At 46.9% G+C, this 11,732-nt stretch overlaps 1 long non-coding RNA gene across 1 annotated transcript in view; it reads left to right on the top strand.

The window, feature by feature from the left end:
* Positions 1-11,732, top strand: part of LOC130356631 (uncharacterized) — a 38,266-nt gene that overhangs the window by 25,589 nt on the left and 945 nt on the right. The window lies entirely within an intron of this gene.

Raw genomic sequence — 11,732 nt, 5'->3', positions numbered from 1 at the left:
GCTGTCGGATGTCCTGGACAGGCTGCCAGTCGGTTTCAACAACAGCCTAACACTGAAAGCAGCTTTATACCTTGGGTATTACGGCTTCTTAACCTCTTGCATACACAGGGCGTATGCATACGCCCTGCATACGCGATCCTTAAGGAGTCAGGGCGATCAATTCAGATCGTCGATTTTCAGCAATTCCGGGTCAATCGGGTCCCTGGTGACCCGGAAAAAAAGGATAATCGGTGTCGTCCGAGATGGCCCCTATCATCCTTTAGCAGCAGGAGTGAGTTGGCACTGATGCCACCTCACGATGACGCCCAGGGGGGTCATTATGTCCCCCCATGTCGGCGATTGCCGCAGATCGCTGGACAATTCAGTCCAGCGATCTGCGGCAGATTCCGGGTCAATCGGGTCTCCAGTGACCCGATGACCCGGAATTACTGGCTGATCGGGGCCGTCAGAGACGGCCCCGAACAGCCAGAGCCAGCAGGGGTGAGGTGGCACTGGTGCCACCTCACAATCGCCCTGATTCGTCGGCCGGATTACCGGCCGACCAATCAGGGCGCCTGCTGCGGGTGTCACTCCCGCAACCCGCTCCGCCCCTCTTCCGGAGGACGTGAGCGGGTGCGGGAAGACGACCCCCGGTGCTGGGGACCCCGATCTCCGGCATCCCTGTTGGGATCGGGGCCCCAGGAGCAGCGGCGGCGGAGGAGACGACGAGGGACTGACCTGTGCGGCGAGGATCGTTGGAGGTGAGTGACAGCCTCCTGCTGTTGCTTAGCAACAGCTCCCAGCATGCAACAAGGGCATGCTGGGAGCTGTAGTTATGCAACAGCAGGAGGCAGACCACCACAACTCCCAGCATGCCCTTATGGGCATGCTGGGACTTGTAGTTTTGCAACAGCTGGAGGCACATTTTTTCTATGGAAAAGTGTACCTTCAGCTGTTGTGTAACTACAACTCCCAGCTTGCACAATCAGCTAAAGTGCATGCTGGGAGTTGTAGTGGTGCATCTGGTGGTTGCATAACTACAACTCCCAGCATGCCCGTTGGCTGTCGGTGACTGCTGAGAGTTGTAGTTTTGCAACAGCTGAAGGCACACTGAGTTAAGTAGTAAACCAGTGTGTCTCCAGCTGTTGCATAACTACAATCCCCAGCATCCCCAGCCAATGTAGTATGCCTCCGGCTGTTGCATAACTACAAGACCCAGCATGCCCTTCCGCTGTCCGTACATGCTGGGGGTTGTAGCTTTTGCAACAGCTGAAGGCACACTGGTTGCAAAACACTGAGTTTGTTACCAAACTTGGTGTTTCACAACCTGTGTGTCTCCAGCTGTTGCAAAACTACAACTCCCAGCATGCACTGATAGACCGTACATGCTGGGAGTTGTAGTTTTGCAACAGCTGGATGTTTCCCCCCCCCCCCCCCCCCAATGTGAACGTACAGGGTACACTCACATGGGCGGAGGATTACAGTAAGTATCCGGCTGCAAGTTTGAGCTGCGTCAAATTTTCTGCTGCAGTTCAAACTGCCAGCGAGAAACTACTGTGAACCCCCGCCCGTGCGATTGTACCCTAAAAACACTACACTACACTAACACACAATAAAATAAAAAGTAAAAAAACACTACATATACATATACCCCTACACAGCCCCCCTCCCCTCCCCAATAAAAATGAAAAACGTCTGGTACGCCACTGTTTCCAGAACGGAGCCTCCAGCTGTTGCAAAACAACTACTCCCAGTATTGCCAGATAGCCACTGACTGTCCAGGCATGCTGGGAGTTTTACAACAGCTGGAGGCACCCTGTTTGGGAATCACTGGCGTAGAATTCCCCTATGTCCACCCCTATGCAATCCCTAATTTAGGCCTCAAATGCGCATGGCGCTCTCACTTTGGAGCCCTGTCGTATTTCAAGGCAACAGTTTAGGGCCACATATGGGGTATCGCCGTACTCGGGAGAAATTGGGCTTCAAATTTTGGGGGGTATTTTCTGCTATTACCCTTTTTAAAAATGTAAAATTTTTGGGAAAACAAGCATTTTAGGTAAAAAAAAAAAATTTTTTTTACATATACAAAAGTCATGAAACACCTGTGGGGTATAAAGGTTCACTTAACCCCTTGTTACGTTCCCCGAGGGGTCTAGTTTCCAAAATGGTATGCCATGTGTTATTTTTTTTGCTGTCCTGGCACCATAGGGGCTTCCTAAATGCGGCATGCCCCCAGAGCAAAATTTGCTTTCAAAAAGCCAAATGTGACTCCTTCTCTTCTGAGACCTGTAGTGCGCCAGCAGAGCACTTTTCACCCCCATATGGGGTGTTTTCTGAATCGGGAGAAATTGGGCTTCAAATTTTGGGAGGTGTTTTCTGCTATTACCCTTTTTAAAAATGTAAAAATTTTGGGAAACCAAGCATTTTAGGTAAAAAAAAAATAAAAAATGTTCACATATGCAAAAGTCGTGAAACACCTGTAGGGTATTAAGGTTCACATTACCCCTTGTTACGTTCCCCGAGGGGTCTAGTTTCCAAAATGGTATGCCATGTGTTTTTTTTTTGCTGTTCTGGCACCATAGGGGCTTCCTAAATGCGGCATGCCCCCAGAGCTAAATTTGCTTTCAAAAAGCCAAATGTGACTCCTTCTCTTCTGAGACCTGTAGTGCGCCAGCAGAGCACTTTTCACCCCCATATGGGGTGTTTTCTGAATCGGGAGAAATTGGGCTTCAAATTTTGGGGGGTATTTCCTGCTATTACCCTTTTTAAAAATGTAAAAATTTTGGGAAACCAAGCATATTAGGTAAAAAATTAATATTTTTTTTTACATATGCAAAAGTCGTGAAACACCTGTAGGGTATTAAGGTTCACATTACCCCTTGTTACGTTCCCCGAGGGGTCTAGTTTCCAAAATGGTATGCCATGTGGTTTTTTTTTTGCTGTTCTGGCACCATAGGGGCTTCCTAAATGCGGCATGCCCCCAGAGCAAAATTTGCTTTCAAAAAGCCAAATGTGACTCCTTCTCTTCTTAGACCTGTAGTGCGCCAGCAGAGCAATTTTCACCCCCATATGGGGTGTTTTCTGAATCGGGAGAAATTGGGTTTCAAATTTTGGGGGGTATTTTCTGCTATTACACATTTTAAAAATGTAAAATTTTTGGGAAACCAAGCATTTTAGGTAAAAATTTTTTTATTTTTTTTACATATGCAAAAGTCGTGAAACACCTGTGGGGTATTAAGGTTCACTTTACCCCTTGTTACGTTCCCTGAGGGGTCTAGTTTCCAAAATGGTATGCCATGTGTGTTTTTTTTTGCTGTTCTGGCACCATAGGGGCTTCCTAAAGGTGACATGCCCCCCAAAAACCATTTGTCGCTCCTTCCCTTCTGAACCCTCTACTGCGCCCGCTGAACAATTAACATAGACATATGAGGTATCTGCTTACTCGAGAGAAATTGGGTTTCAAATACAAGTAAAAATTTTCTCCTTTTTACCCCTTGCAAAAATTCAAAAATTGGGTCTACAAGAACATGCGAGTGTAAAAAATGAAGATTTTGAATTTTCTCCTTCACTTTGCTGCTATTCCTGTGAAACACCTAAAGGGTTAATACACTTATTGAATGTCATTTTGAATACTTTGGGGGGTGTAGTTTTTATAATGGGGTCTTTTATGGGGCATTTCTAATATGAAGGCCCTTCAAATCCACTTCAAACGTGAGCTGGTCCATGAAAAATAGCGAGTTTGAAAATTTTGTGAAAATTTTCAAAATTGCTGCTGAACTTTGAAGCCCTCTGGTGTCTTCCAAAAGTAAAAACTCATAAATTTTATGATGCAAACATATGTGAACCCAAAAAAAAAAATATTTTGAATATCCATTTTCCTTACAAGCAGAGAGCTTCAAAGTTAGAAAAATACAAAATTTTCATTTTTTTCATCAAATTTGGTGATTTTTCACCAAGAAAGGATGCAAGTTACCATAAAATTTTACCACTTAGTTAAAGTAGAATATGTCACGAAAAAACAATCTCGGAATCAGAATGATAACTAAAAGCATTCCAGAGTTATTAATGTTTAAAGTGACAGTGGTCAGAATTGCAAAAAACGCTCCGGTCCTTAAGGTGAAAAAGGGCTCGGTCCTTAAGGGGTTAAGGACCCAGGACGTCCTGTGACGTCCTGGCGGTTTCCGGTCCCTGCTGCACGCCGGGCAGAGATCGGAAGAGGATGCCTGCTGAAATGCTTCAGCAGGCATCCAGGGCAAACGCCGAGGGGAGCCATGTCTGCCCCCATGTCGGCGATCGTCGCAAATCGCTAGGGAAATCGCCCCTGCGATCTGCGGCGATACCGGGCTGATCGGGTCTCTGAGACCCGACCGCCCGGTAATTTTGCATGATACCGGTTGTCACAGACAGTCAGGACCATGCTGAAGTATAGGAGCGAGGTGGCAAGCCTCCTATCCCCTGCGATTCCTCAGTTAGTTAACCGACCAATCGCAGGGAGGGGGGGGGGGGTTACTTCCTCCCGCCCTGCCCGGTCCCTGGAAGTCCGGAGAGGACGGGAGGAAGACCGGAGGACGCGGCAGGGGATGGGGGAGTGCTGGGGCCCGGCCCCGGTACTTACCTCGTCCCTGAAGACCCGGATCCCGGCGGCGGAGACGGCGGCAGTGGCGACAGGTGAGTTGATCTTCAGTGGCGTTGTGGGACCTTTGCAGCAGTCCAGACCGCTGTAAAGCGATCTGGACTGGTCCATCTGGTCCGCTTACACTACAACTCCCAGCATGCCCAGACAGCCCTTGGCGTATGGGCATGCTGGGAGTTGCAGTTTTGCAACATCTGAAGGTCCACAGTTTGGAGACCACTGTGCCCTTCCAGATGTTGCAAAACTACACATCCTCAGCATGCCCTTACTGTCCAGGCATGCTGGGAGTTGTAGTTCTGTAACATCTGGCCCTTCAGATGTTGCAGAACTACAACTCCCAGCATGCCTGGACAGTTTTGGCATACTGGGAGTTGTAGTTTTGCAACATCTGGAAGGGCACAGATTGGGAACCACTGTATTAGTGGTCTGCAAACTGTAGTCCTCCAGATATTGCAAAACTACAACTCCAAGCATGCTGGGAGTTGTAGTTCGGCAACATCTGGCTCTAAAGATGTTGCCGAACTACTACTTCCAGCATGCCTTAGAATGTTTGGGAGTTGTGGTTTTGCGACAACTGGAGGCACACTGGTTGGGAAACATTGTCTGTTTCCTAACTCAGTGTTTCCCAACCCGTGTGCCTCCAGCTGTTGCAAAACTGTAACTACCAGCATGCACTGATAGAATGTGCATGCTGGGAGTTGTAGTTTTGCAACAGCTGGAGGTTCCCCCCCCCCCCCCCCCTGGGAATGTACAGGGTACATTCACATGGGCAGGGGGCTTACAGTGAGTATCAGGCTGCAAGTTTGCGATGCAGCAAATTTTGCACGGCAGCTCAAACTCGCAGCGGGAAACTCGTTGTAATCCCCCGCCCGTGTGACTGTACCCTAAAAACACTACACTACACTGCACTAACACAAAATAAAATAAAAAGTAAAAAACACTACATATACACATATCCCTACACAGCACCCCTCCCCAATAAAAATGAAAAACGTCTGGTACACCACTGTTTCCAAAATGGAGCCTCCAGCTGTTGCAAAACAACAACTCCCAGTATTGCCGGACAGCCGTTGACTGTCCAAACATGCTGGGAGTTTTGCAACAACTGGAGGCACCCTGTTTGGGTATCACTGGCGTAGAATACCCCTATGTCCACCCCTATACAAATCCCTAATTCAGGCCTCAAATGCGCATGGCGCTCTCATTTTGGAGCCCTGTCGTATTTCAAGGCAACAGTTTAGGGTCACATATGGGGTATCACCGTACTCGGGAGAAATTGCCTAACAAATTTTGGGGGGCTTTTTCTCCTTTCCTCCCTTATGAAAAGGTGAAGTTGGGGTCTACACCAGCATATTAGTGTAAAAAAATACATTTTTTACACTAACATGCTGGTGTTGCCCTATACTTTTCATTTTGACAAAAGGTAAAAGGGAAAAAAGCCCCCCAAAATTTGTAACGCAATTTCTCCCGACTACGGAGATTACCCATATGTGGGCACAAAGTGCTCTGGGGGCGCACAACAAGGCCCAGAAGAGAGAGTGCACCATGTACTTTTGAGGTGATTTGCACAGGGGTGGCTGATTGTTACAGCGGTTTTGACAAACGCAAAAAGAACAAAACCCCACATGTGACCCCATTTCGGAAACTACACCCCTCATGGAATGGAATGAGGGATGCAGTGAGAATTTGTGGGGTATTAAGGCTCACTTTATTCCTTGTTACGTTCCTCAAGGGGTCTAGTTTCCAAATTTTTTTTTTTGCTGTTCTGGCACAATAGGGGCTTCCTAAATGCAACATGCTCCCCTAAAACCATTTCAGAAAAACGTACTCTCCAAAATCCCCTTGTCGCTCCTTTGCTTCTGAGCCCTCTACTGCGTCCGGCGAACACTTTACATAGACACATGAGGTATGTGCTTACTCGAGAGAAATTGGGCTACAAATATAAGTATACATTTTCTCCTTTTACCCCTTGTAAAAATTCAAAAATTGGGTCTACAAGAACATGCGAGTGTAAAAAATTAAGATTGTGAATTTTCTCCTTCACTTTTCTGCTATTCCTGTGAAACACCTAAAAGGTTAAAACGCTGACTGAATGTCATTTTGAATACTTTGGGGGGTGCAGTTTTTATAATGGGGTCATTTGTGGGGTATTTCTAAGATGAAGACCCTTCAAATCCACTTCAAACCTGAACTGGTCCCTGATAAATTGTGATTTTGGAAATTTTGAGAAAAAATGGAAAATTGCTGCTGAACTTTGAAGCCCTCTGATGTCTTCCAAAAGTAAAAAAAAAACATGATTTTTATGATGCAAACATACAGTGGACATATTGTATATGTGAATAAAATTATTTGGAATATCCATTTTCCTTACAAGCAGAGAGCTTCAAAGTTAGAAAAATGCTAAATTTTCTAATTTTTCATCAAATTTGGGGATTTTTCACCAAAAAAGGATGCAAGTTACCACAAAATTTTACCACTATGCTAAAGTAGAATATGTCACGAAAAAACAATCTCTGAATCAGAATGATAACTAAATGCATTCCAGAGTTATTAATGTTTAAAGTGACAGTGGTCAGATGTGCAAAAAATGGTTGGGTCCTAAGGTGTAAAATGGCTGGGTCCTTAAGGGGTTAAAGGAAAACCTGTTCACCCACACTAAACCTACTACACTGGGTTATAATGTGGGTGAACGGGAGTCCAACAAGGGGTCGCTGACTAAAATATGTTCAGTAGATTCTAAGATATCTTCCGCAGAAGATCCTCTGCTGAATTCAGTGAATTGCGGGAGGGGCTTCGCCGGGCCAATTTACATATTCATTGTCTGCGTTTATGAACTCCGCAGTGCTGGCACGGAAATCACGGAGAGTCCCAGCAGCCAGACCCCCCGCGATCAGACATGTTTTTCCCTATCATTTGAACAGGGATAACATGTCTAGGGGTGGAGCACCCCTTTAAGGGGTTAGTGATGGAGAACTGCAGGACCACTGTTCTCTGTCACTGACTAATCTTGCATCTATACCACACACACAAGGGTAGGTTTTCATCCAGGGCCGGCCTTAGGGGTGTTCGAGCTGTGCGGCCGCACAGGGCGCCATAGCGACAGGGGCGCCGGGCGGCCGACACAGCTTGCACCAAGTTTATATAATTTGTATTGCCCGATGCCCGGGATTTAGCCCTGCTTCGGGAAAGCAGCGCTAAATGCCAGTGTAATGAAGAAAACTGTGCCCTGTAGCGGAATGTGACCCTTCGCACAGGAACACAGTTTTCTGCTTTGCAGGCCGCTCCCTCTCATTACATTCCCACTACCCTCCCTCAACTGTGTCCCTATGCGGAGGGTCACATTCCATTTCAGGGCACAGTTTTCTTCATTACACCGGAAGGCTTCACTTACCCTGCCCTCCTCCACGTCTCCGGTTGGCTGGCCGCCCGAGTCTGAAGAGGGACGTCGCGCATGTGATGTCCCTTCGTAGACCCGCACAGGACGTCAGTGACGTCACTCGTCAGGCCGCCGCCGGAGAGAAGAGAAGCGCAGCGCAGGTCAGGTAAGGTTGTCTATGTGTATGTGTGCATGTGTGGGTGTCTGTCTGTGTGTGTGTGTGTGTGTGTGTGCATGTGTGGTTGTCTGTTTGTCTGTCTGTGTGTGCATGTGTGGTTGTCTGTCTGTCTGTGTGTGCATGTGTGGTTGCATGTCTGTGTGTGTGTGTGAGTCGGGGGGGGGGGGGCTATACTGCACCTAATGTGGGGAGCTGTACTGCACCTAATGTGGGGAGCTATACTGCACCTAATGTGGGGGAACTATACTGCACCTAATGTGGGGAGCTATACTACACCTAATGTGGGGGAACTATACTGCACCTAATGTGGGGAACTATACTGCACCTAATGTGGGGGAGCTATACTGCACCTAATGAGGGGAGCTATACTGCACCTAATGTGGGGAACTATACTGCACCTAATGTGAGGGAACTATACTGCACCTAATGTGGGGAGCTATACTGCACCTAATGTGGGGAACTATACTGCACCTAATGTGGGGGAACTATACTGCACCTAATGTGGGGGAACTATACTGCACCTAATGTGGGGGGAACTATACTGCACCTAATGTGGGGAACTATACTGCACCTTATGCGTGGAACTATACTGCACCTAATGTGGGGGAACTATACTGCACCTAATGGGGGGAACTATACTGCACCTAATGTGGGGGGAACTATACTGCACCTAATGTGGGGAACTATTCTGCACCTAATGTGGGGAGCTATACTGCACCTTATGTAGGGAACTGTACTGCACCTAATGTGTGGAACTATACTGCACCTAATGTGGGGGAACTATACTGCACCTAATGTGGGGAACTATTCTGCACCTAATGTGGGGAGCTATACTGCACCTAATGTGGAGAACTATACTGCACCCAATGTGGGGAACTATACTGCACGTAATGTGGGGGAACTATACTGCACCTAATGTGGGGAACTATATGGCACCTAATGTGGGGGAACATTACTGCACCTAATGTGGAGGAACTATACTGCACCTAATGTGGGGAACTATATGGCACCTAATGTGGGGAAACTATACTGCACCTAATGTGGGGAACTATACTGCACCTAATGTGGAGAGCTATACTGCACCTAATTTGGGGAACTATTCTGCACCTAATGGGGGGAACTATACTGCACCTAATGTGGGGAACTATTCTGCACCTAATGTGGGCAACTATACTGCACCTTATGTGGGGAACTGTACTGCACCTAATGTGGGGAACTATACTGCACCTAATGTGGGGGAACTATACTGCACCTAATGTGGGGAACTATTCTGCTCCTAATGTGGGGAGCTATACTGCACCTACTGTGGGGAGCTATACTGCACCTAATGTGGGGGAACTATACTGCACCTAATGTGGGGGAACTATACTGCACCTAATGTGGGGAACTATACTGCACCTAATGTGGGGAACTATAATGCACCTAATGTGGGGAGCTATACTGCACCCAATGTGGGGAACTATAATGCACCTAATGTTGGGGAACTATACTGCACCTAATGTGGGGAACTATACTGCACCTAATGTGGGGGAATTATACTGCACCTAATGTGGGGAACTATAATGCACCTAATGTGGGGGAACTATACTGCACCTAATGTGGGGAACTATACTGCACCTAATGTGGGGGAACTATACTTCATCTAATGTGGGGAACTATACTGCACCTAATGTGGGGAACTATACTGCACCTAATGTGGGGAGCTATACTGCACCTAATTGGAGAACTATACTGCACCTAATGTGGGGGAGCTATACTGCACCTAATGTGGGGAACTATACTGCACCTGATGTGGGGGAGCTATACTGCACATAATGTGGGGAACTATACTGCACCTAATGTGGGGAACTATACTGCACCTAATGTGAGGGAACTATACTGCACCTAATGTGGGGAACAATATTGCACCTAATGTGGGGGAACTGTACTGCACCTAATGTGGGGAGCTATACTGCACCTAATGTAAGGGGAACATACTGCACCTAATGTGAGGAACTATACTTCACCTAATGTGGAGAGCTATACTGCACCTAATGTGGGGAGCTATACTGCACCTAATGTGGAGAACTATGCTGCACCTAATGTGGGGAACTGTATGGCACCTAATGTGGGGGAACTATACTGCACCTAATGTGGAGAACTATACTGCACCTAATGTGGGGAACTATACTGCCAACCTAATGTGGAGAGCTATACTGCACCTAATGTGGGGAAGTATACTGCACCTAATGTGGGGGAACATGCTGCACCTAATGTGGGGGAACTGTACTGCACCTATTGTGGGGGAACTGTACTGCACCTAATGTGGAGGAACCATACTGCACCTAATGTGGAGGACTATACTGCACCTAATGTGGAGAACTATACTGCACCTAATGTGGGGAACTATACTGCACCTAATGTGGGGGAACTATACTGCACCTAATGTGGGGGGAACTATACTGCACCTAATGTGGGGAACTATATGGCACCTAATGTGGGGAAACTATACTGCACCTAATGTGGAGGACTATACTGCACCTAATGTGGGGAACTATACTGCACTTAATGTGGGGAACTATACTGCACCTAATGTGGGGAACTATACTGAACCTAATGCGGGGAACTATACTGCACCTAATGTTGTGAGCTATACTGCACCTAATGTGGGGGAACTATACTGCACCTAATGTGGTGGGCTATACTGCACCTAATGTGGGGAACTATACTGCACCTAATGTGGAGAGCTATACTGCACCTAATGTGGGGGAACTATACTGCACCTAATGTGGAGAGCTATACTGCACCTAATGTGGTGGGCTATACTGCACCTAATGTGGGGAACTATACTGCACCTAATGTGGAGAGCTATACTGCACCTAATGTGGGGGAACTATACTGCACCTAATGTGGAGAGCTATACTGCACCTAATGTGGGGGAACTATACTGCACCTAATGTGGAGAACTATACTGCACCTAATGTGGAGAACTATACTGCACTTAATGTGGGGAACTATACTGCACCTAATGTGGGGGAACTATACTGCACCTAATGTGGGGAAACTATACTGCACCTAATGTGGGGGAACTATACTGCACCTAATGTGGGGAGCTATACTACACCTAATGTGGGGGAACTATACTGCACCTAATGTGGGGGAACTATACTGCACCTAATGTGGAGAGCTATACTGCATCTTATTAAGGGGGGCAGGGGACTGGTGAAGGGAGACATGAGACTGATTAAGGGGGCAGGGGACTGATTAAATATTTCAAAAAATATTTGTTACAAAGATTTTTTTCCTCTTTGTGTATGTTTATGGGGTAATGGGGGGGGGGGGGGGGCGATGCGCCACAAGGTTACCACGCACAGGGCGCCTGAACACCTAAGGCCGGCCCTGTTTACATCTATACCACAAACATCTGTTTATGTACCATAACAAAATCAATTTGACACATACATTTTTGTGCGATACGTTTTGGTTTTAAGTTTGAATCTGTTTGCATACGTTTTGTGCTGGGAGTTGTAGTTTTGCAACATCTGGAGGTTCACAGGTTGAAGACCACTGCTATAAAGTATTGTCTT

Source organism: Hyla sarda, chromosome 2 (assembly GCF_029499605.1).
Source record: "Hyla sarda isolate aHylSar1 chromosome 2, aHylSar1.hap1, whole genome shotgun sequence".
NCBI classification, from domain to species: Eukaryota; Metazoa; Chordata; class Amphibia; order Anura; family Hylidae; genus Hyla; species Hyla sarda.
This window is presented reverse-complemented; position numbering and strand designations above follow the sequence as displayed.